Raw genomic sequence first — 26,460 nt, forward strand, 5'->3', positions numbered from 1 at the left:
GTGACTTGTGGAATTCATCTGTTGCATGGGCTATTTTGAAGAAGATCATGAAGTGGATAAGCTTGGATGAGGTCGTCTTTATTTGATGCCTTGCTCTTCAAGATAATATAATTATGCATTTGTATGTTGCTTGATTCTAAAAGTCCAAGGGAATTTTGGGTTTCTATTGACATACTTGTCTATTGGATTGCTACCCATTTGGTCAGATCTTTTCAACTCTAAACTTTTAAATTTGTGCATAGGGTAGTCTCTTCATCTTCTCCCCACTTCTTTAATTTCAAAATCTCCCCCTCCATTTTCAAAATCTTCTTTGCGTGAACTATTTTTGTTCTAAACTTTGACCACTTTTGCAAAAAAGGATAGAAACTTTGGCCTTATGCCATTGCATTTTCAAAGTTATTTTCTTAAATCAAACTTGTAAATAAACTTAAATATACTTGACTTAAACTTTCAAAAGCCAAAAAGAACTAACTCATTCAAACCATTTTAGGCCTTAGTGCCTTTCAAACTTAAATTTTGTTAAAATCAACACACTCATTTTGAAATTTGTATCACGAACTACGAGGTTATGATCTCTCATTCTTGTATTGGTACGTAGGCACAAGACCGAAGGCCTTGTCAAACACAAAAAATATAATTAATAAATTCTTTTCTCATCCCCCCATTCTATTTTGTTTGTAAACATCACTTTGTACAAAATACATATGCACACAAAAACGGCTCCCTAGGAGTACCTAGGACACTTTGGGTGCTAACACCTTCTCTCTGTGTAATCAACCCTCTTACATGTGATCTCTGACTTTTATTAGTTTTTATTTAAAAACTTCTTACTATTTGGGTTTTGTTCGTACTTTTTCCCTTTTCCCTTGGAAACAATAAAAGCGCGGTGGCGACTCTTGTTATTTGATCTCTAGCTTGTCAATAGCTTAATGATTATGAATTTCCCGCTACAGTATGCCACTAGCTCTCATGAAAGGAAAAAAGTTCAAGTCTCCACACAATGCCATGAAGAATGGGAGACTTACAATCTCACTTACTAGAATGCTATGCCTTGAGGGTCAAATTTAGTTCTATGTTAAGCAATCATAATTAGACTTATGTAAAAGTCACAACTATCTGAGGTTGGACAATAAAAATATAGGTGTTAATGCATGTTAGAGATTTGGTACAAGAAACCAAACTCCTAAAACATACCACACACTAAAAAATGGGAGGGACCTATCTCAGTCATACTTGTATTAATTCATCTGACACAAGGTCATTGATGAATCAATTAGCCTTTAGACATTAGAGATTTCATTGGTTAAATGGGGGAATGGGAAATAATAGGGATGAAGATGAAGAGGGAGGTGGAGATAGAAACACAAATTGATCATGGGAGGGATTTCATCAAATCAAAACCATCCATTCATTTTGGGAGATGAAATGTACATCTCATCAATCCCCTAAATCCAATAGTTTTGATCCAACAAAAGTCAAATCAATCATGACCAAGGCCCAAACAGAAAGTCAAACATCATAAGACCATAAAAATGGCTCAACAATATTTTTAAACATTTAATCAATTAAAAATCACATTAAAAATGAATTAAAATACATTTTAATTTGGTCAAAACCTAAAATCCCTTTAAAACACCAAATAAATGGCCAAGGGATTTATCCTAGGTCAAACAAGGTCAAAGGACCTTAGACAAAAAAATTCACAATTTTTAAAAAGTCATAAGTATTTTTAAATAATTAAAAATATGAACAAAAATATTTAATTCATGAAAAATACCAAAGTTAATCCAAAAATTAGTTTTAATTCAGTATATGGAAGAGAAAAGTATTTAAACATTTTTGGTGAAAGTCTCATATTTTTTGGATAAAAAATGAAAGTTCTATGAATTAAATAAAATAAGTGGATTCAATGGAAATTCAGAAAATACAAAAAAAACAAGGGCCATCAAATCTCCCTCATTAATTGAGGTGGCAGATCTGATGGCCACACGCCGCTACCCACCATAAACCAAAGTCAAAGTGCTACAAACGTGGTAATCAAAATGGATGCTCAGGATTAAAACATGGGAACCAGATCAGATGGCTTGGACCGTGCCAACGCACTGTAGCGGGAAATTCATGATCATCAAGCTATTGACAAGCTAGAGATCAAATAACAAGAGTCGCCACCGCGCTTTTATTATTTCTAAGGGAAAAGGGAAAAAGTACGAACAAAACCCAATAAGTAAGAAGTTTTCAAATAAAAACTAATAAAAGTCAGAGATCACAGGTAAGAGGGTTGGTTACGCAGAGGGAATGTGTTAACACCCAAAGTGTCCTAAGTACTCCTAGGGAGCCCTTTTTGTGTGCATATGTATTTTGTAGAAAGTGATGTTTACAAACAAGTAGAATGGGGGGATGAGAAAAGAATTTATTGATTATATTTGTGTTTGACAAGACCTTCGATCTTGTGCCTACGTACCAACATAAAAATGAGGGATCAAAACCTCATAGTTTGTGCTACAAATTTCAAAATGAGTGGGTTGATTTTAACAAAATCTAAGTTTGAAAGGCATAAAGGCCTAAAATGATTTGAATGGGTTAGTTCTTTTTTTTGGCTTTTTGAAAGTTTAAGTCAAGTATAGTTAAATTTATTTATAAGTTTGATTTAAGAAAAAGAAGTTTGAAAATGCAATGGCATAAGGCCAAAGTTTCTACCTTTTTGCAAAAGTGGTCAAAGTTTAGAACAAAAGTAGTTCACACAAAGAAGATTTTTTAAAATGGAGGGAGATATTTTGAAATTAAAGAAATGGGGAGAAGATGAAGAGACTATCCTATGTACAAAAATTAAAAGTTTAGAGTTGAAAAGATCTGACCAAATGGGTAGCAATCCAATAGACAAGTATGTCAATAGAAACCCAGAATTCCCTTGGACTTTTAGAATCAAACAACACACAAATGCACAATTATATTATCTTGAAGAGCAAGGCATCAAATAAAGATGGCCTCATCCAAGCTTATCCACTTCATGATCTTCTTCAGAAATAACCCATGCAACAGATGAATTCCACAAAGTCACAGGTTCAAAATAACAGCTTCACAATGACCGTGTTGCAGATGAATCTTAGAGAGATCTTGAAAGATGTATCATATGAATTTCAAATTGTAAGCACTGGGTTCTTCAACAAGTTGGCATTGGCCAAGTCCATTTGCATAGGGAGGCTGCTTAGATTCTAAGTCCATTTGTCCAAGATCAAACCATACGTCCACGCAAAAGTTTTTTAGGGTTTTTATGATTATTATGTACATTAATAGTCAAAGACCACACAAACAAACAAAGTAAACAAAATATATCACACAATATGGTCCAAGTGGACAAAGTGAAAATTACATTAACATAAACAATTAGAATGATATATACAATGGCAAATGAAATAGAGTGCTAAAAGTAAATTGCATTAAAGTAAAAGCTTGAAATTAAAAGTTAATAGTTAGTAAGTTAGAAGTTAGTTTTGTTTTGCTTTTTATTTCAAGACATTCTTTGGAGAACACTCAACCCGCTTATCACAAGCATGGATCCTTGAACCAAAACATCTTCCAAAGGAAGGAAAGAATGCCAAGTTTCCATACAATACCATGAAATAGGGGAGACTTACAATCTCACTAACTAGAATGCTTATGCCTTTTGTGTCACAAATTTAGTGCTATGTTAAGCAATCGTAATTGGACTTATGTAGAAGTCACAATTATTTGAGGTCGGGCAATAGAATTTTGGTGTTAATGCATGTTAGAGACATAGTATAATGGACTATGCTCATGAAACATACCACACACAAAAAGAATATGCAAAAGGTGTGGTCTAATCTCATCAATACTCATGTCAATTTTTCATTCAACTAGCATTAGGACTTTGAGATGTCATGGGCCAAATGGAAATGAATGGATGAAGAAGGGGAATTAGATGAAGAGGAAAGGGGATGGATGAGATCACATATTGGTCAAAGGAGGACTTTTACCAAATTAATATCATTCATTCATTTTGGGAGATGGAATGTACATTCCATCAATCCCCTAAATCCAATGGTATTAACTTAACAAAGTCAAGTCAACCTTGACCAAGGCCCAACAACAAACAATCAAACTCAATTAAGTCAATACAAATGGTCAACAAAATTTAAATGACATTTATTCAATTGAAAATAATAAAATAATACATTTAAATCAAATATGTTTTGTCCAATTCCTAAAATCTTATCAAAACACCAAAGAAATGGCCATGAGATTTATCATAGGTCAAACAAGGTCAAAGGACCTTGGAGAAAAAATTTCATAATTTTTGGACATTTAAAAATATTTTTAAACAATTAAAAACAAATGCAAAATCAATTAATTCATGAAAAATATTAATAATGATCCAAAAAATAATTTTACTTCAGAATATGAAAGAGAAAAATATTTGAAACTTTTTGGTGAAAGTCCCATATTTTTTGGATCAATATTGAATTTAATATGAATTATTGAAGAAAATGCAATTAAAATAAAAAAATCAGAAAATGTAAATCACGTGGACCATCAGATCTCCCTCATTAATTGAGGTGGCAGATCTGATGATCCAAAACACGCGTTCCACATGTGCCTTAGTCAACTGCGTTGTATCAATGGTAATTACAAGGGACGATCAAGATTAAAACGTGAAGGATGGATCCCATGGTTCACAGCCTTGCCAAGTCATCGTCGGAGCCAGAGCTCCGGTTATCTTCTCTGGTGGCACTCACCGGACTGGTCAACATGAACCATCACCAAAAATAAAAACAAGGACATGACCTTAAAGATAAAATGGCACTGAGCTCGAATCTGACCTTCATTCACTCCAATTCCAAATATATTGAGAGATATGTGGAATTGAAATTCGAGGTACATGAATTGAGTTGCTTCGATTTGGTCTCAAAGCAATTCAATCTTCTTGCCTACATTGGTAGGACTTCAGACAACCAAAGAATCAATGGAATTGAGCATGAATTTAAGAGAATCGAAGAGTTTAAAATTTCTGAAAATTACCTTCAATGGAGGTCTGGACACGATGGATCTTGATCTTACTTGTGCTTGGACTCACTCTACTTGCTTGCAGGAAGGGAATGGAAAGGTTTATAAGCAATGGATTCCTGGAGAATTGAATTCCAAAATAGTGGAGATTCAAGCTCAAATTCAATTGAATTTATCAGGTTTATCCCATGAGAGTGAAGGGTTTTCAATGGGGGATCAAAGCTGGCACAATGGTGTTGTCAATTCTGAGCAATTGAAGCTCTATTTATAGCTGAATCATGTGATATTTTCACACTCACTTTTACTTTCCAAAATTGGAAAATGATGATACAATACTGCATGGGCGCGCATAGGCTCGTGAAATCATGGTATGAAGGTCCAAAATTGAAGATCAGATGTGTTGAAGTAGGCTTGGATTGCAAGGCACATGTACATTGATGTTTGAAGATTGATCCATGCCAAATGATATCAGCCTATTTAAGCCATGCGCAGCCTATGCATTTCAAGTCCAAAATGAATGAATTTGATCTCTTCGGAAAGGTGAGATCAAGAGGAACAAGTTTGATGTTGAACACTTTTTCATTTGGAGCTTGGAAAATGGACAAATTTGAGATGGAAGTTTGGAAAAATTTGACATATTAAAAATTTTCTAAGTGTCAAGCCATATGTCTCAATATTCCACCTTGCTTAACTTTTTATAGGAGCTTCAAATGAGAAACGTGTCTTTATCAAAGTTGTATCTCTCTCAAAGACCTTCAACATGGTCACTAATTTCATGTCATTTGGATTTGAAATGATAGAGTTATGCATTTTTGAAGTTTGGAAAAATCACTTGATCAATGGTATAGGTCAAATTGACCTATAATGTAGCCTCATATCACATGCTCAAAAAAGTTGAATTAGCTCTTACTCCAAACATTAAAGTTTAAGTAGACACATTGAATTTGATTTTGAAACTTGGAAATCTTTCATCTCATAAAAATTGAGTAAGTTATGGCCTTGGGAAGTTGATTTTAAAATTAGGGTTTAGACAAAATGACCTATAATGTTTCAACATAGAAAATGATTTTGCAAGCAAAAATAGATCTAGGTCTCATAATGAAAGTAGTTTAGAATGTCATTTAGAGTAAGTTTTCTCCTGGAATCATTTTCATATGGTGAAAATTGTAGGAGATAGGGTCTAAGGAGACCCATTTTTTATCAAATGAATTCATCTGGCCAACCACCATCAACCAACTTGCTAATTTCCAATTCTCTTGACTTTCATGGCTCATGGTATATCATATATGCATAATATGATGAAATTTGAAGTGTCCCTTAATAAATTTGATCAATTGGTGAGATAGCTTGTTGGAGAAGTTACTCAAGATACTAAGTCAAAATAGGGTTTCCAAGGCAAATCACCCTCAAACTCTTGAAGAAAACTTGATCAATATAACATGTAGAGAACAATGGAACTTATATATTATGTTCTTAACCATCCTTGAATCAATTCTTGGTTGTGCTCTTTGTTCGTGAGGGTCTCAAACCCTAGATGTGAACTTGATGAATCAATGAGATCATGCCCTTCCTACAAAAAGTTAGGCAAATGCAAAGACATATTTTTGGTTTTTTGGTTAGTAAAATGATAATATACAAGTATGATATAATCACAAAGTGCTTGGTGATCTCTCCCAAAACAAACCCAATGAAAGAGGGGTAAGGAGGATGCCAAGGTATGATCCTAATGCTTATGTTTATAATGGAATTGCATGAGGGATCTTAGGGTCAAAATTGGGGTCTTACAGCTGCCCCTATTTAAGGACATTCTAACTGAGGAGGTGAAGGTTAAAATCTTCGGCTCGACTCAGTAGAATGGGCTTAAATAACAACATATAGAAACAAAATTTGGTCCCTAAGAGACCTCATGATGCAAATAATGTGAATGCGAAAGGTTAATGCTCTGTGGGGAGATATTGCCACAAAGGAAAAAGAAATCAGAGAGACCGAAAGTCCGCAGGAGTATAATGCATTCCGTAAGGAAAACTCGCTGGGGAGACAGATACTCTGAGGGGATAAAAGGAGTTGTGTGTAGGCCAGGCTACGACTTAAAACTACTGGGGGGGATCGAGGAAATCCATATAAAATGGAAAGACTCAACCGGGGAAACAAACATCTGCAGGGGATACGAATAAGTCAGGATAAAACTGAAGTACTCGAATTATACAGGGGAACAACAATTTCACTAAGGAAAAACATGCACTCAATTCAACTAGGGAAGATAAACTTCAACACAAGAGGAGCAAAAATTTATTATCTGTTACCTGTTACTGGGTGAGGAGATAATAAAAGTCTGACAGAGAGAACATCCGTCATCGGTTAGGATGAACATATCAAGGATGACTCCCTGAGGATCGCCAGGAGGGAGTATTCATTACCAGTTACTGGGTAAGAATAGCCTTGCTGGGGAAAACTGCGGAAAATAGGATTTACAACTTCCAGTTACTGGGCAGAAGACCACGGGTGAGAATATCCGCCACCGATTAGGATGAACATATCAAGGATAAACTCGACAGGGAAGAAAATCTGTCATCGGTTAGGATGAACATATCAAGGATAGACTTTCCTAGGATTGCCAAGGAGGATACCCGTCATCGGTTAGGATGAACATATCAAGGATATACCAACTGAACAAAAAGGGAATTACATCTATCAAAAATTGGATAGAAAACCGTCGGAGAGAAAATCCATCATCGGTTAGGATGAACATATCAAGGATAGACTCTACAAGGGGACAAAGCAGGATTTACAACTACCTGTTACTGGGTAGAAGACCAATCAAAGAGAAAATCCGTCACCGGTTAAGATGAACATATCAAGGATAGACTCTGAAAAGGGGAGCGAAAATAGGGATTACATCTATCAATTATTGGATAGAATACCAAAGAAGAAAAAATTCGTCACTGATTAAAGTGAACATATCAAGGATTGACTCTGCACAGGAAAAAGTAGGATTTACGACTACCGGTTACTGGGTAGAAAACCAATCAAAGAGAAAATCCGTCACCGTTTAAGATGAACATACCAGGGTAGAACACCGAAGAAGAGAACATCCATCACTAGTTAAAGTGAACATATCAAGGATAGACTTGCGCGGGGGAAGGAAAGATATATATCACCTGGTTAAGATGAACATATCAAGGATATACTTTCCGGGGAATAGATCCACTGGGGAGAAAAAGGGTACTTTTGTCGGGTATTGGGCAAGAAGTAACAAACTGAAAACTAAGAAAAATATTACCAGTTATTGGGTAATAGACTCTTAGGGGACCAAAGCATCTATCTAGGTAAGAGCTAGAAAGAAACAATCAATCAAGACTCAACCCAATAAGGACATAACTCAAGGGGAGTAATTCTATCCAAAAAATCTACTGGAGAGGAAACTGAAATAACAACCATCCACGAGGAAACAAACTTAGTGGGGAAACGGAGAAATGTTAAAGTCTTTCTGCTTAAGGGGCTGACACTCTACAATTGAAGGAGGACAGACACCAGATTAGCTACGGGGATAAAATACCGCCAGAATAGAGAATGAGAATCTAAAACAAATCAAATATGCAGGATGTGCAAAATCATGAAATTATATGAATGTATATGTATATTTATATATGATGATTATGCTGACAAAACGATCACAAGGGATTCGGAGGTGTCGCAAAGAAATTGAACCACCGGTACAATCCTCAGTCAATCCACAAAAATATGAAGACTACTGCTGGAGAAAATGAAGATCACCATCCAAGGGGCTCAACCCTAACTGAGGACAGAGGAAATCTGATGAGGAGAGAACATCCAATCTGTGGGGAATTTTAGTTCAACACCATAAAAATGGGAGACAACCCTACAGAGAAAATAGATCCACAAAAAGCTGCTCAGAAACCAAGAGGAAACTCTAATTGGGAGCAAATATACATGGCGATTGGTGAGGACACCAATGCGATCTATTGGGAAAGATCAAACATTCTGACGACGATCCATCTGCTGAGGAAATACGAAATCTGCTGGGGAAGGCCGAAACTCCGTTGGAGACAAGGACACGCTGCAGGGTATCTGAATCAACCAACTCCGCTAGGGATAAAGAAAGAAGCTCTACTGGGGATCAAACACTCCGTCGAGGAACTGAATCAACACAAACGTCTAGGGATACCTAAAGAGTTAACTGCTTGGGGAACCTCAGATGCTTCACACTTAAGGACTTGCTTTTTACTGAAATGATGTTGATATTCCTCTTACTTGCTTTGGAAAAGTTCTTGCTTTTATATATTAAAGAAAACTTGATTTTGATTTTTAAAAAATAATTTCAAAATGATCATAATAAAATTTAAAACTATTGGCTGAAGTAAATAAGAGTAGAAATAATTGGATAAAAAGCTCAACTTTATTTAATAGAATGGTAGTCTGTAAATGACAAGACTTCATAGATTTTACAAAGTTGAAAATGGTAATTTACATGGAAAAGGGTCACATTGAATACAAATGATCCTTAATCCCTCTACCAAATCTTGATATCCAATATGCTCTTGACCGCTGCTGGAGATGAACTAATGTCGACCCTTGTGCTCAATCAGGTATTCAAAATCACTGAAGATCGGAAGAATGCAGTTACTTGCCATAATCCCTAATTTTTGCATAAGTTACCCCAAGGTGAGGTACTCAACTTATCGGAAAAAAATTTCTGTTTTATGTCTCTAATTTTTGCCTGGATCGCCCTTTCGGGTTTTCAATCCACCGAGACGCTCATTTTTTCCTAAGCCGCCCTTTCGGGTTTTCAACTTAGCAAGTTGTTCTTTAAATTTTTTAGGCGAAGTATCTCTTGACTACATCTGCGTTCACAGGAGGAGTGAACTCTTCACCATCCATGGTTGTAAGAATCAATGTGCCGCCTGAAAAGGCTCTCTTAACAACATATGGGCCTTCATAATTAGGAGTCCATTTTCCTCTGGAATCTGGCTTGGACGATAAAATCTTCTTGAGCACAAGGTCACCTTCTCTGAACACTTGAGGTTTGACCTTCTTATCAAAAGCTTTCTTCGTTCTTTGTTGATACAACTGACCATGACACATGGCAGTCAATCTCTTCTCTTCAATCAAATTCAACTGATCAAACCTGGTCTGACACCATTCAGCTTCAGTCAACTTGGCTTCCATGAGCACTCGCAATGAAGGAATCTCAACCTCTACGGGGAGCACTGCTTCCATACCATACGCAAGAGAGAAAGGGGTTGCCCCTGTTGAAGTGCGGACAGATGTACGATACCCATGTAAAGCAAATGGGAGCATCTCATGCCAATCCTTGTATGTGACAACCATCTTCTGGATAATCTTCTTGATGTTCTTGTTTGCAGCTTCAACAGCCCCATTCATCTTGGGTCTGTAGGGAGAAGAATTATGATGTGTGATCTTGAAGTCTTTACAAAGAGCTTCCACCATATTGTTATTCAAGTTCGATCCATTATCAGTAATGATCTTACTTGGCACACCATAACGGCATATGATCTAATTCTTGATAAACCTTACAACAACTTGCTTGGTTACATTTGCATACGATGCCGCTTCAACCCATTTTGTGAAGTAATCAATTGCCACTAGAATGAAACGATGTCCATTAGAATCTTTGGGCTCAATCATCCCAATCATATCAATTCCCCACATGAAGAAGGGCCATGGGGAAGAGACAACATTCAAAAGTGTCAGAGGAACATGAATCTTATCAGCATAAATTTGACACTTGTGGCATTTCTTCACAAACTTGCAATAGTCAGATTCCATTGTCAGCCAATAGTAACCTGCTCGCAACATCTTCTTTGCCATTGCATGTCCATTGGAATGAGTACCAAAGGAACCTTCGTGCACTTCATTCATCAACAAGTCTGCTTTGTATCTATCCACGCATCTAAGCAAAACCATGTCGAAGTTTCTCTTGTACAGTACATCACCATTCAAGTAGAAATTGCCGGCTAATCTTCTCAAAGTCTTCTTATCTTTCAAAGATTCCCCAGGCGGGTAAATCTAACTTTGGAGGAAACATTTGATGTCATAATACCATGGCTTCTCGTCTTTGATCTCCTCAACAGTGAACATATGAGCTGGCCTATCAAGATGCATCACAGATAAATTGGGAACTTCATTCCAATACTTTACCATAATCGCTGATGCCAACGTTGCAAGAGCATCTGCCAACCGGTTCTCATCTCGAGGAATATGATGAAATTCAACCTTGGTAAAGAAAGTTGAAATCCTCCTCGCATAATCTCTATATGGTATCAAACCGGGTTGATTTGTCTCCCATTCTCCTTTGATCTGATTCATAACCAAAGCCGAATCACCAAAGACATCCAAATACTTGATTCTGAGATTCATGGCCTCTTCAAGCCCCAAAATGCAAGCTTCATATTCTGCCATGTTGTTTGTACACTTGAAAGTCAATCTAGTTGTAAATGGTAGATGCGTGCCTTGAGGAGTAATGATCACTGCCCCAATGCCATTTCCATATTGATTAACAGCTCCATCAAATACCATGCCCCAATGGGAACCAGGTTCTGGCCCTTCTTCAAGCAATGGTTCATCACAATCTTTCATTTTCAAGTACAAAATCTCTTCATCTGGAAAATCATACTGCACTGACTGATAATCTTTAATCGGTTGGTGAGCCAAATGGTCAGCCAAGATACTACCTTTGATCGCTTTTTGAGATCGATATTCGATATCATACTCTGATAACAACATCTGCCAACGGGAAATTCTCCCAGTTAAAGCAGGCTTCTCAAATATATACTTGATTGGATCCATTTTGGATATCAACCAAGTGGTATGATTCAACATATACTGACACAGACGCCTAGCAGCCCAAGCCAATGCGCAACAAGTTTTCTCAAGCATAGAATACCGAGTCTCACAGTCGGTGAACTTCTTACTCAGGTAGTAAATTGAAAATTCTTTCTTTCCAGTCTCATCTTGCTGGCCAAGGACACAACCCATACTATATTCTAGCACAGTCAAATACATGATCAACGGTCTTCCTTTAACAGGTGGAGACAAAATTGGAGGCTCAAGCAGACACTACGCCAAATAAGGGAAAAGAGGGCGCTTTTTTTGGCCTATAACAGCGCTTTAAAGCGCCCTCTAATCTGGCGCTAGCATAGGTAAAGACAGCGCTTTTTTTCCTGGTGAAAGCGCTCTCTAAAGTGGCTCTTTAAGCCCTTTAAGGGCCACTTTAGAGGGCGCTTTTTAAAGAAAGCGCCCTCTAAAGTGGAAACTTTTAAGGGTTTAGAGGGCGCTTTTACTGGAAAGCGCCCTCTAAAGTGGAAACTTTTAAGGGTTTAGAGGGCGCTTTTACTGGAAAGCGCCCTCTAAAGTGGAAATTTAAAGGGTTTAGAGGGCGCTTATTTTGGAAAGCGCCCTCTAAAGTGGGTGGTTATTTAAATATTTTTTTTTAAAAAGCGCTATATTTTTTATTTATTTTAGACAACCTGTATATTGAAGCAGTACACCTAAAACTGTATAATTTGAAGCCCTTTTTCACACATTGCATTCAACAAGCCTTATATACAACAATCCATACATATACAACAATCCATTGATATATAATCGTTTAACTTCTAAAGATTCTAAATATACAACCAATTCATAACTTAAAAAGAAATAAAACTAAGTAGCAAAAGCATCTCTGAGATGTATGTTTTTTTTCCTAGCCACAGTCTTCTTAGCAACAACCTCTTTTTGTTCAATATCAATAGCATGAACCTAAAATATCATAAAATTAGTTAGGTGAAGTATAAGATCAAGAATTAACATTTTCTATGCATAAATATCATATAATTGTGTTTATACCTTTTTTTTTATGCAACTGACTCAATTTGCTGTAATAAAAGCCATTTTACCTGTAATAAAGAAAACAATTAAAATCATTTGACCTGTACCTTTAACTACGAAACATGCGTCTAAATCTCGGAATAACAGGAAAATACCACAAGACTTTTGCTGGAGACAACTTGTTCTTATATCGGGAGACACCGCATTTAGGACACTCATTTAACGATGCATACTCATTTCGAAACAAAACGCAATCGTTTGGACATGCATGTATCTTATCATAGCTCATGCCAATAGAGCACTGTTAATACCTTAGGATTGGCATTAATTTTAGTAAAACAAATAATGTAATCACCTCTGTTGTTTTAATATGTTGGGTTGAAGAAATTCAACATCTGGACCAACATGTCTTGTACGATGTCACGACATCAGGTCTGTGACATCGCACTTGAGTAGAAAACTGAATTAATTAATTCAGTATATATTTTGGGATCAGCAAGGATATCTGGTGAATATCCTAACTCCCATGTGGAGGTCTTGAAGACTCAATCAGAATATGTATAGGCTCTAAATATGGATGGAGATATATATGGAGAGAGTTTAGGGATTGAAGATCTTGTTTGTAGCAGAATTTTTCTGCTGAAGTTGTAACAGCAAAGAACAAGTCTGCTGCGACTTCTGAAGGCCCAAATCCAGTTGGGTGATTAGGTTATAAATAGCACATTGTAACCTAGTATTTGTAAGCCTCCTAGAATGAAAATTTAGGGGTGTGTGTGAGGTAAACCTCCCAATCTGTGGGAAGGTTACCATGTGTTTCTCAGTGGTAAAAGCTGAGAGTTTTGTAACTCAAAGCCTGTAGGCAAGAGTGATTTTGTTCTTGAATGAAGCTGTGAAGCAAGTTCAAGGTGTGTTAACATTACATTGTATTTGTAGTGATAGGAATGGAAACTGGAGGTTTCTATCTAGGAGTTCCTAGGTATAGATTGCATTGGGTAGGGATTAAGTGAAGAGTTGTAAACGGGTGAGTTTAACTCTGAATTAATACTGCTAATAGTGGATCTTCTTCCTGGCTTGGTAGCCCCCATATGTAGGTCATGTTGGACTGAACTGGGTTAACAATTTCCTGTGTTTGTTTTCCTTCTGCATGTGTTTTTGTTACTGTCATACCTCAGCTGGTATTCCAGTCAGCTTATCAAGATGATAATAGATCTGGTATATAGCCTTCTGTTTGAATGTCAATCAGAATGTTGTAACATTCATCAGTGACAGCGTATACTGAATAATAAGCAGGTTGATTTCAGTTCAGTATTCATTTAAGTTTGTCCTCTTCAAGGATAACAGACCTGGCAGAAGGATCATTGTGAAACTGTCAAACTGGATGTGTTGACAGGTTATACTGAAAGCTGATACTGAAGTAGAGACTAGTTGGTCTTTTACAGTACTGCTAACTTAGCACAGTACGTTTCCAGGAACATAACAGAACCAGCATATGTTCTGGTTGTTGAACTGAATGTTGTGACATTCATTCCCAACAGCATGTGCTAAAGTGTAGGTCGATTGGTTTTTCTGTTTCATTAATTTTCTCAGGCTATTCTTCAGGGATTCAACAACTGAGAGAAAATCCAGGAAACCAACTACTAACCTACAATTAATGAACCTAACAAATAGTCTAGTTGTTAGCAATCTAATAAGTGGTAATTAGATTAACGTGTTCATTCAGGAAATACATGAAAAAGACAAACACACTGGAACAATGTAATAGATGATGTCCAAAATCAATAGTAAGACATCATGCTGATAACTGAGTAAGAAAACAACAGAAGCGAGTGCTAGGATAGATCTCAGTTGAGTCATTCTTCCTGATGCACAGAACCAGGTGTTCATCCATTCTATGGTGACATAGAATGAGATGTTGTGACATATGTGAACGTGTGCATATTAGTACAGGGGTTAATAATTGTCTTGCTGTATTAATTACAAGGTTAGATCAGATGTCATGACTTGGAGTAGAACATCTGAATTCTGACTACACCAGAATTTCAAGCACAACATCTTTTTGGTCTCATATGTTCGATTGGGAAGAACATTATCCTCAGGAAGCATATCTTTCAAAAGGGCTAATAACTCTGTGAAACTTTTATCCGACCATCCATTGCCCGCCTTTAAGTTGTACAACTTTGATACCGCAGACAATCTTGTGAATTTAGTGCAACCATCATACAAAGGTTTCTCTGCATCACTTACCAACCTCTCAAACATTTCGGGACAATCCTTAAGATCTCCTTCAAGTGCTTCTGCAATCTCTTCAACTCGATCACAATCTTATGTATCTGCGCCACTATAGTTTGAGGCATAGGTCGTACTATCCCCCGGTTCAACATTCTCGTTACTTTTCTCACCATGCAAATTCCAACATGTATAACTTCGATCAATTCCATGCCTCATTAGATGCGATGTCAACTGAACTGTGTCAACCCGTTTCCCATAACAACAACCCAAGCAAGGACATATCATTCTACTGGGGTCTTCGGCGTACGCAACGGCAAACTTAACGAATTCTGATACCCCATTCTCGTACTCTCTCGACAATCGATTGGAAGACATCCATGTATTATCCATTACTAATTAGAATAAACAAAAAACAATTTCAGAAGAGAAACCAAAAATGGGATGAGACAAAACAACGCTTTATTGAGTTAGTCTCTGTGCAGGGCATTCATGTCTCCAACAACAACCCAAAACCAAAACAATTTTGGTTTATTGAGTTAGTTTCTCAACATTTTCAGATATCTCTGACTTCAATAGCATGAGAATGTATGAACCATGCATTAAGCATTAGTGGTATGCACTAATTTGTAGCATGGTTATATATCATCATATAGTTTTTACAAAAGATAAACATTGACTAGAAAATATATATGTAGAATTGTATAATGGTCTAACTGAAAGCTAACAGAAGAATAGTCGACTCTAATTTACTCTATCAAATAACATCCATACCTAAACTTCTTAAGTTACTAGCTACGCTATGTATGCTAGAATAAATACACTCATAAGCTGCATAGTGTACCTTTGATTGGTAGAAGGTATTTTAGATATTGCTGCCTCCTTTTTCTACATCGAGAAACAAATGGAACAGTTGGTGAAATTTAACCCATAATGCCTAGTCTCCATTGCTAGCATTGCAACACAATAATTATTGTTGAGAATACTCAATAAATGTATGAACCAAGAAAAATGAAACTAAAAATGAACAATAGCGAACGTCAGAAGAGAAACCAAGTAATATGAAGATTAGAAAAATACCTATGGTGTCAAAATCGAACAGCTAACAACGAATTAATAGAAGGAGGAAACGTCGTAGATCTAACAGAGGTGGAAGGAGAACGCCTTAGAAGTAGCGAAAATCGTAGCAGTGAGAACCCTAACGTGAAAAAGAACGAAAATAACAGAGAGTGAAATAACAAAACGCGCAGTATGTTATAATTTTAATGTTTACTAAAGGGGACCTTAGAGGGCGCTTGTGGAAAAAAGCGCCCTCTAAAGGGGGCCTAAGAGGGCGCTTATTAAAGCGCTCTCTAAGGCTTTCCAAAAGCGCTTTATAAACTGGAAATGCACATGGACTTATAGAGCGTTTTTTTAAAAGTGCCCTCTAAGGGTAACCTTAGAGGGCGCTTTCTAAAAAGCGTCTTGTATTGTTGTCCCTCTATCTCCTCCTTATTTTTTCGCTTCACCTTAGAGGGCACTTTATTACAAAAGCGCCCTCTAAAGTGCGCTGTCTATTCCAGTTGTTCGCTCCTTATTTTTTTGCTTCACTTTAGAGTGCGCTTTTGTAATAAAGCGCCCTCTAAGGTGCGCTATCTATTCCAGTTTTTGGCGTAGTGACTGTCAAATATTTTCTGGCAATCTTCGGTCCAATCACGAGACTGATCTTTCCTAAGAAGCTTGAATATAGGCGCACATGTGGCAGTCATGTGGGAAATGAATCTGAAAATATAATTCAAGTGGGCGAGAAAACCTCTGACTTGCTTCTCAGTTTTGGGGCAGACATCTCTTGTATTGCTTTAACCTTGGCAAGATGAACTTCAATACCCTTCTCGCTGACAATAAAGCCCAACAACTTACTAGAACGAACACCAAAAGTACACTTATTGGGATTCAAATGGAGTTTATACTTCCTCAAACGCTGGAATAGCTTCAACAAATGCTCAACATGTTCCTCTTCATCAATCGATTTAGCAATCATGTCGTCGACATATACTTCAATCTCTTTATGCATCATATCATGAAAAAGAGTAGTCATTGCTCTCTGGTAAGTTGCACCAGCATTCTTTAAACCGAAAGGCATCACTCTATAGCAGAATGTTCCCCAGGGTGTAATGAATGTGGTATTCTCCATATCTTCAGGTGCCATCTTGATCTGATTATATCCGGAAAATCCATCCATAAACGAAAAGACTTTGAATTTAGCAGTATTGTCTACCAACATATAAATGTGTGGCAGAGGGAAATCATCTTTCGGACTGGCTTTATTCAAATCTCTATAATCAACACACATGCGGACTTTTCCATCTTTCTTTGGCATATGCACAATATTGGCCACCCATTGCGGATACTCAGCGGTTACAAGGAAACCAGCATCAATTTGTTTCTGAACTTCCTATTTGATTTTCACAGCCATATCAGGATGCGTTCTTCTCAACTTCTGCTTGACTGGCGGGCATTCTGGCTTCAACGGAAATCTATGCTCCACAATCTCAGAATCCAAACCAGGCATGTCTTGATAGGACCAAGAAAACACATTTGAATATTCTCGAAGAAGATCAATCAACCCCTTCTTAGCATCTGGACACAGCCGAGACCCAATCTTGACTTCCTTCACATCATCTTCGGAACCCAAGTTGACTAGCTCAATCTGCTCTTCAAACAGCTGAATAATCTTTTCATCTTGCTCAAGAAGACGAGTCAATTCATCACTCACTTCTACATCACTTTCCTCATCGGCCTCAAACACAGGGAATTCAAAATTTGGAGAAGGAGAAGGATCATTGTATTCAATGGGGTTAGGAACCAACCTGCATAATGATTTGATATTTTGATTTTAGAGAAGTGAATTTGTGACCAAATATTATGCAAATGGAAAATTATATTTTTCATTTATGTTTTTTGTGATTACCATTTTCAGAATAAAGCAAAAAGTAAAGATAAGCATCAAAGATGTGGATAAATAGAATTAATTTTATTAATGATCAATTTAAAATGCCCAACAATGTTCACTTCTCCCTTAGGCATAGGAGGAGGATTTTAAAATATAAAAGCAATTACTTAGATCGATGCAAAATAATAGGAATATCAATAGCAGTCCAATTGTTGCATGTCTTTCCATGCGTCACAAAGTTGGTGCAGTCTTCCTCTTTGCTATCCTCTAGCACAGCAGCTAAGTGTTGTTCATTGCCATGAATGAACCCTCCGCTACGGAAGCTGAGTTTCATATCTTCATATCTTGCAATTGATGAGCCTTTCTGGAACCCCAAACCAGCTCTTCCTCTGTTATCGGAGACCTCTACCATGCGCCCCCATTGATCAACAGCACCCTCTTCAACAATCTTCTGAGCATCTTTCAACGAGGACATAGGTGCCCCAACTCTCTTCTCAACAGCAATAGATAAGGCTTGTAACGGAGTCCCAACCTCATCCTCAGCTTCAAAATACGAGAAAGATGCCAGATGGCTAACCAACAGCGCCTTCTCTCCTCCCACAATCACTAGCTTGCCATTCTTGACAAATTTCAATTTCTGGTGCAGAGTGGAGGTAACAACTCCTGCCTCATGAATCCATGGCCTTCCTAATAAACAGTTGTAGGTTGGGTGGATATCCATTACTTGGAAAGTAATCTGAATATCACTCGGACCTATCTTGACTGGAAGGTCCACTTCACCAATTACCGTTTTGCGCGAGCCATCAAAGGCTTTGACAATCACCCCCCTATATCTCATGGGCGCTCCTTGATAAGATAACTTTGACAAAGTTGACTTCGGGAGCACATTGAGTGACGAACCGGTGTCAACAAGCACATTTGACAAAGCATCCTCCTTACAGTTCATTGAAATATGCAAAGCCAGGTTATGATTCCTTCCCTCCTCAGGGAGTTCTTCGTCGCAAAAGCTCAAATTATTGCATGAAGTGATGTTAGCCACAATGTGATCAAATTGATCCACAGTAACATCCTGCTCCATATATGCCTGTTCAAGAACTCTCTGCAGTGCTTCTCTGTGCGCTTCGGAATTCAAAAGCAGAGACAACACAAAAATCTTTGAGGGAGTTTGGAGCAGCTGCTCTACCATATTAAATTCACTCATCTTAATCAGTCGGAGTACCTCATCATCATCATTGGCTTTCAAGTTGCTGGATTCACCAGACTTATCTTTTGAACAGCCAACTGGATCTACATTAGGCACCTCCGCCTTCTTACCAACAATCAACTCTTCTTTAATTTCTAGGACAATTGGCCCAAACACTCAACCATTGCGGGTCACCTTCGTTACATCACCAATGCTCACCACTGAACTGGTCGTAGGCAATGGGACCTCTTGACCATTCTCTATCATTGTAGCATTATACTAATACGGTACAGCCTTATCAGATGAATACGGGACTGGGCCCGCTAATTGTATTACCAAAGGCGATACTGATCTTTGACTGACATTCTTGTTGATGTTGCTATCATACTGAATTACTAACCGCTCTTGCTGTTTGAAAACGGACACTATGACATTGACGTCGTCATCTACATGACGGGATTGAACAATCTGAATCATGCCTTCATCCATCAAACGATGGATGTCCCTTTTCACTATATCACACCCTCTTGGGCTCACACAACAGACAACATAACCATCATGGTCATGTTCACAATCACTCACCAAACAGATATCTTTGTGCATCTGCACCAAAGATCTTCGGATAAACCGGACATCGAAAACTTTAAATTCACTAAGACAGTCGTCCACCATATTCACTGAAGAGTTCCCATGAACGTGCCAAGGGTTAGCTTTCACATTAGGCGCGCGGTCTTCAAAAGACACCATACCACTCTTCAAAAGCTTTTGCACCTCATACTTAAATGGATAACAGTTTTCAATATCATGCCCAGGTGCACCATGATGAAAAGCACAGTGAAGCTCAGGTTTATACCACCAAGGAAGTGGTTCTGGGATTTGTGGTAGGTTCCTCGGTTGAATCAAGTTCTTGAGAACTAACGAGGGATATAATTCGGCGTATGACATAGGAATTGGTCAAAAGAGACCTTCTTCCTCTCAAAGTTCTGCTGCTGATGATGATTGTTGTTGGAATTGTTGTTGTTGTAGGTGTTTGTTCTTTGTTGCGGTTGTTTTTGTTGACGTTGATGTGTTGTTGAGTTGGTGTTATTTGCTGATTAGAAAATACTGGAATAACGAAAGATACTTGATGATGATGATGTTGACGTGGTGGTGGATTTCTTCTAATTTGAGGCCTCCTTTGCCTCCCACTGGAAATTGCATTGGTTTCACTATCCTTCCTCTTGCTGAAACTACTACCATACTTCTTACTCGTTGATGCCTCATCTCTTGACAAACGTCCTTCACGGACCCCTTCTTCAAGTCTCATCCCCATATTTACCATTTCGGTAAAATCACTGGGGGCAGTGGCGATCATGCTTTCATAATAAAATGAACTCAGGGTTTCCAAGAAGATTTTTGTCATCTCTTTCTCCTCCAAAGGATGAGTGATTTGGGCAGCCAACTCCCTCCGTCGCTGTGCGTACTCTTTAAATATCTCCTTATCTTTCTGAGACATGGACCTCAACTGGTCCCTATCTGGCGCCATATCCACATTGTACTTGTATTGCTTCACAAAAGCCTCTCCCAGGTGCGGATGCTTGCACTATCCAACCCCATATACCTACGGAGCGCAGCACCAGTCAAGCTATCCTAGATGTAGTGAATAAGCAATTGATCATTATCTATCTGAGTTGACATCTTGCGGGCATACATCACAAGATGACTGAGCGGACAAGAGTTCCCCTTATATTTTTCAAAGTCAGGCACTTTGAATTTCACCGAGATTTTAACATTGCGTACCAATCACAATTCAGCAGCACTCTTCATAAACAGATCTTTACCTCTCAGCATTTTCAATTCCTTGTGCAGCTCAAGAAATTGGTCTTTCATTTCATCCATATTTTCATAGACGTCTGGGCCTTCAGATGGCTCGGAATGATAGATGGTATCCTCTACGCGAGGCAGAGTGTGCACAACTGGAGGTGGCACGGACATAACCGGGCTAGATGCCGGCATAGAAGCAAAAGTAGGCGCAAAGCCTTCTGGCACAAAGTTGGGCGGCATTCCCCACGGGAAACCGGCAGGCAAGTTTGGTGCGAAGTGGACGGTGGCAGCAGGCACAGTAGAGGTAACTACTTCTGAGATAACTGTCCTCGCGGGAGGAGTTGCAGGTGTTGGAGAAGCTTGGCTTTGAGCAGCAAGGACTGACTCCATCATGGCAGTCAGACGGGCAATCTCATCCTTCAGCTCTCTGTTTTATTGCTCGAGGTGTTCCATGATTCTCTGATGATTGGCTCTGGTGTTGTACCGGTGATTCAGCTTGGCTAAAGCACAGAAGAACATCAATCAGACACCTTGCAAAAACATGCTTATGTAAATGATGCATGAAATGTAAATGCTTGATTATTTTTTACTTCTAAGGAACTTACTATATCATTTGCAAACATATAATATTGAAATGGCAATTGCAACAATTTGGTGTGACCAAAAATCTCTTTTCATTTATATAAATTGGAAGGATTACACAGAGTACAATTTCAGAAACCAAAATAAAAGATACAAGAGAAAAGGAGATTAGTCATCCTAAGGATCCCTAACAACAATGTCAGAAGATCTGACTGAAGGCGTGTACTTCCTTCGAATGCGACGGATCTCGGTCTCAAAAGAAGCCTTCATCTGAGTCTTCTCGAGGACAAGCTGGTCAACAATCTTCTTCCAAGCAACGGAAGGTTGAGGCATGCTAGAAGATGAAACCTCTAGCTCTCTCTGTCTCTTCGTCACTCGGTCTTCAAGTAGCTCAATCAATGCATCTTTGTCCTTAGACTCCAACTGTAGCTCTTCATGCTTCTTGCTCAATGCATGGAAACACTCTTCCCACATATCCTTCTCTTGCTTCATCTTGATGAGCGCGTCTTCCAACTCCTCTACATCTTGGTTAGGGAGAGTTAATGGCTCAACCACAGCCATAGACATAGGTCTTTCACAAGGATAAGGCATCTTCAACTCCATAGCTCTCTTCTTCACCCAAAGAGTGTAAGCTTCCAAAGCTACACAATTGCACGGACCAAGCTCGGATCTTCCTTTACTATGCACATTATGCCAAGCATGCACACTCTTCTGCTTCAAATGTTGGGGATCTTTACCCTCTTAATAGAAAAGACCTTCTAACAAAGTGTTATTAGGTTTGTCTCTCAAGGGGAACCCAAGTTGACGACGAGCCAAAGCAGGGTTATAATTAATTCCTCCTTGTGTACCAATGAGAGGCACATTAGAGAATTCACCATAACTATCAATAATCTCCAAACTACTTAAAGATGGGTCATACCAAACTATATCATCATCAGTGAGAGACAAAAGTCTCTAAGACCATCTTAGACATTGTTTGTTCTCCACAAAAGCAGGTGTCTGAGGCAAGTGCGAAATAAACCACTTGTACAAAAGAGGAATGCAACAGACAATCGTTCCACCACCCTTAGAATTCCTTAGATGCAAAGAGAAATACATATCCCCCAACAAAGTAGGCCCAGGATTCCCAATCAAGAAAAGTCTAATGGCGTTAACATCAACAAAACCGTCAATGTTAGGGAACAAAGCTAATCCATAGATGAGCAACACAAAGATAGCTTCAAAAGCATCCACACTACCAGCTTGAGCAAAGTAGTAGCTTCCTTGATGAGGAAAACAGATGGCAACCCAAACAATCCTCCTTTCTTCACCAAATGAGCCTCTATCTCAGACTTCTTCAAGTGAAGAGCTTCAGCAATAATACTAGATCGGAGAATCTCCTCCAATCCACTAAAAGGTACTCTATTAGAAACAGGTATCCCCAAAAGATGAGAATACTCCTCCAAGGTAGGCACAAGCTAAAAATCTGGGAAAGTGAAACAATGGTAGAGAGGATCATAGAACTACACCAACACACTCAAGAGTCCTTCAACCACATCAGCAGGCAAGATGGACAGAAGCTTCTCATGACGTTGTTTAAATTCTAAGGGATCTAATATAAAAGATGCTAGCTTCCTTAACTCTTTAAAATCGGGACATCTGAAACTGTACTTCTTAGTGTTCCTTCGTCCATAATCCATGGTCTGAAAATATTTGCAATGATACCTTAGTTCCTTGAAATTTTCGTGTGATGAATGTTATGATGCGCATGAATGCAACAATCACAAATAAGGGATCACACACAAGGCAAACAAAGGTCAAGGGATGAATCAAGTCATTGTGAAGATCAATCATCCATTTTGGTGGATTATGGTTTGCACCTTATCAACACCCAAGTTCCATTGATATTGACAAGACTTGATTGGATCAACCAAGAATCAAGGGTTTATTGCAAGTCACGAGCATGGAGTCTGGGTTAAGAACCATCCCAAAGGAGTGAACTAAGGATAAAAACCTGTAGATCATGTTCTAAAAAGTTCCCAGAGTCTTAATTCCATCTATCGAATATTACAGGTTAAGATGATTGACTCATCGACCCATAATATTCTCAAGAGAAACTCGTCTAAGTGTAGTATCGCGTAACAACTGTTATCAAGTCTACACTTGAATAGTTTCCGCACTACGTCCTAAATAGGCCAAGATGGGTTAAATGTTCTAAAGTCCCCAACTTCTCAGACCCAATTAGAGATAGTAATGCCTAACCACAAATACTTGTATGACATTTCCAAATCCAAAGGAGTCTCCACTGAGCAGATGGATCTCAAGCCAGCTTGTTAAGAACTACTCCACACAAGTCGAACATGACTATACCATCCTCCTATCTTAATTTCACTCAAGTTCGAGTTGGAACTTATCTCACCACTCAGAGATCACCAAGCACAACAAGCAAATTATATCATACAAATAAATACACAAACATCACATATATATACAAATATATTCACACAAAAAGTAGGCTAAACCCACTGGAGACTAGTCCCCAGCAGAGTCGCCACTTAATTTCTGTAGCAAGAAATTCATGATCATCAAGCTATTGACAAGCTAGAGATCAAATAACAAGAGTCGCCACTGCGCTTTTATTGTTTCCAAGGGAAAAGGGAAAAAGTAAGAACAAAACCCAATAAGTAAGAAGTTTTCAAATAAAAACTAATAACAGTCAGAGATCACAAGTAAGGGGGTTGGTTACACAGAGGGAAGGTGTTAGCACCCAAAGTGTCCTAGGTACTCCTAGGGAGCCCTTTTTGTGTGCATATGTATTTTGTACAAAGTGATGTTTACAAACAAATAGAATGGGGGGAAGAGAAAAGAATTTATTGATTATATTTTTGTGTTTGACAAGACCTTCGGTTTTGTGCCTACGTACCAACATAAAAATGAGGGATCAAAACCTCGTAGTTCGTGCTACAAATTTCAAAATGAGTGGGTTGATTTTAACAAAATCTAAGTTTGAAAGGCATAAATGCCTAAAATGATTTTTGAATGGGTTTGTTCCTTATTTACAAGTTTGATTTAAGAAAAAGAAGTTTGAAAATGCAATGGCATAAGGCCAAAGTTTCTACCTTTTTGCAAAAGTGGTCAAAGTTTAGAATAAAAGTAGTTCACACAAAGAAGATTTTTTAAAATGGAGGGAGGGATTTTGAAATTAAAGAAATTGGGAGAAGATGAAGAGACTACCCTATGTACAAAAAATAAAAGTTTAAAGTTGAAAAGATCTGACCAAATTGGTAGAAAACCAATAGACTAGTATGTCAATAGAAACCCAGAATTCCCTTGGACTTTTCGAATCAAACAGCACACAAATGCACAATTATATTATCTTGAAGAGCAAGGCATCAAATAAAGATGGCCTCATCCAAGCTTATCCACTTCATGATCTTCTTCAGAAATAGCATATGTAACAGATGAATTCCACAAAGTCACAGGTTCAAAATAACAGCTTCACAATGACCATGTTGTAGATGAATCTTAGAGAGATCTTGAAAGATGTATCAGATGAATTTCAAATTGCAAGCACTTGGTTCTTCAACAAGTTGGCATTGGCCAAGTCCATTTGCATAGGGAGGTTGCTTGGATTCTAAGTCCATTTGTCCAAGATCAAACCAACAGTCCACTCAAAAGTTTTTTTAGGGTTTTTATGATTATTATGTACATTAATGGTCAAAGACCACACAAACAAACAAAGTAAACAAAATATATCACACAATATGGTCCAAGTGGATAAAGTGAAAATTACATTAACATAAACAATAAGAATGATATGTACAATGGCAAATGAAATAAAATGCTAAAAGTAACTTGCATTAAAGTAAAAGCTTAAAATTAAAATTTAATAGTTAGTAAGTTAGAAGTTAGTTTTGTTAGTTAGAAGTAAGTTAGAAGTTAATATCATTCATTTATTTTGGGAGATGGAATGTATATTCCATCAATCCCCTAAATCCAATGGTATTAACTTAACAAAGTCAAGTCAACCTTGACCAAGACCCAACAACAAACAAGCTAACTCAATTAAGTCAATACAAATGGTCAACAAAATTTAAATGGCATTTATTCAATTGAAAATAATAAAATAATGCATTTAAATCAAATATATTTTGTCCAATTCCTAAAATCTCATCAAAACACCAAAGAAATGTCCATGAGATTTATCATAGGTCAAACAATGTCAAAGGACCTTGGAGAAAAAAATTCATAATTTTTGGACATTTAAAAATATTTTTAAACAATTAAAAACAAATGCAAAATCAATTAATTAATGAAAAATATTAATAATGATCCAAAAAATAATTTTAATTCAGAATATGAAATAAAAAAATATTTGAAACTTTTTGGTGAAAGTCCCATATTTTTTTGGATCAATATTGAATTTAATATGAATTATTGAAGAAAATGCAATTAAAATAAAATATCAGAAATTCTAAATTACGTGGACCATCAGATCTCCCTCATTAATTGAGGTGGCAGGTCTGATGATCCAAAACGCGCGTTCCACATGTGCCTTAGTCAACTACGTTGTACCAATGGTAATTACAAGGGACGATCAAGATTAAAACGTGGAGGATGGATCATGTGGTTCACAACCTTGCCAAGTCATCGCCGGAGCCAGAGCTCCAGTCATCTTCTCCGGTGGCACTCACCGGACTGGTCAACATGAACCATCACCTAAAAGAAAAACAAGGACATGATCTTAAAGAAAAAATGGCACTGAGCTCGAATTTGACCTCCATTCACTCCAATTCCAAATATATTGAGAGATATATGGAATTGAAATTCGAGGTACATGAACTGAGTTGCTTCGATTTGACCTCAAAGTAACTCAATCTTC

Source organism: Lathyrus oleraceus, chromosome 1 (assembly GCF_024323335.1).
Source record: "Lathyrus oleraceus cultivar Zhongwan6 chromosome 1, CAAS_Psat_ZW6_1.0, whole genome shotgun sequence".
Classification (NCBI taxonomy): Eukaryota; Viridiplantae; Streptophyta; class Magnoliopsida; order Fabales; family Fabaceae; genus Lathyrus; species Lathyrus oleraceus.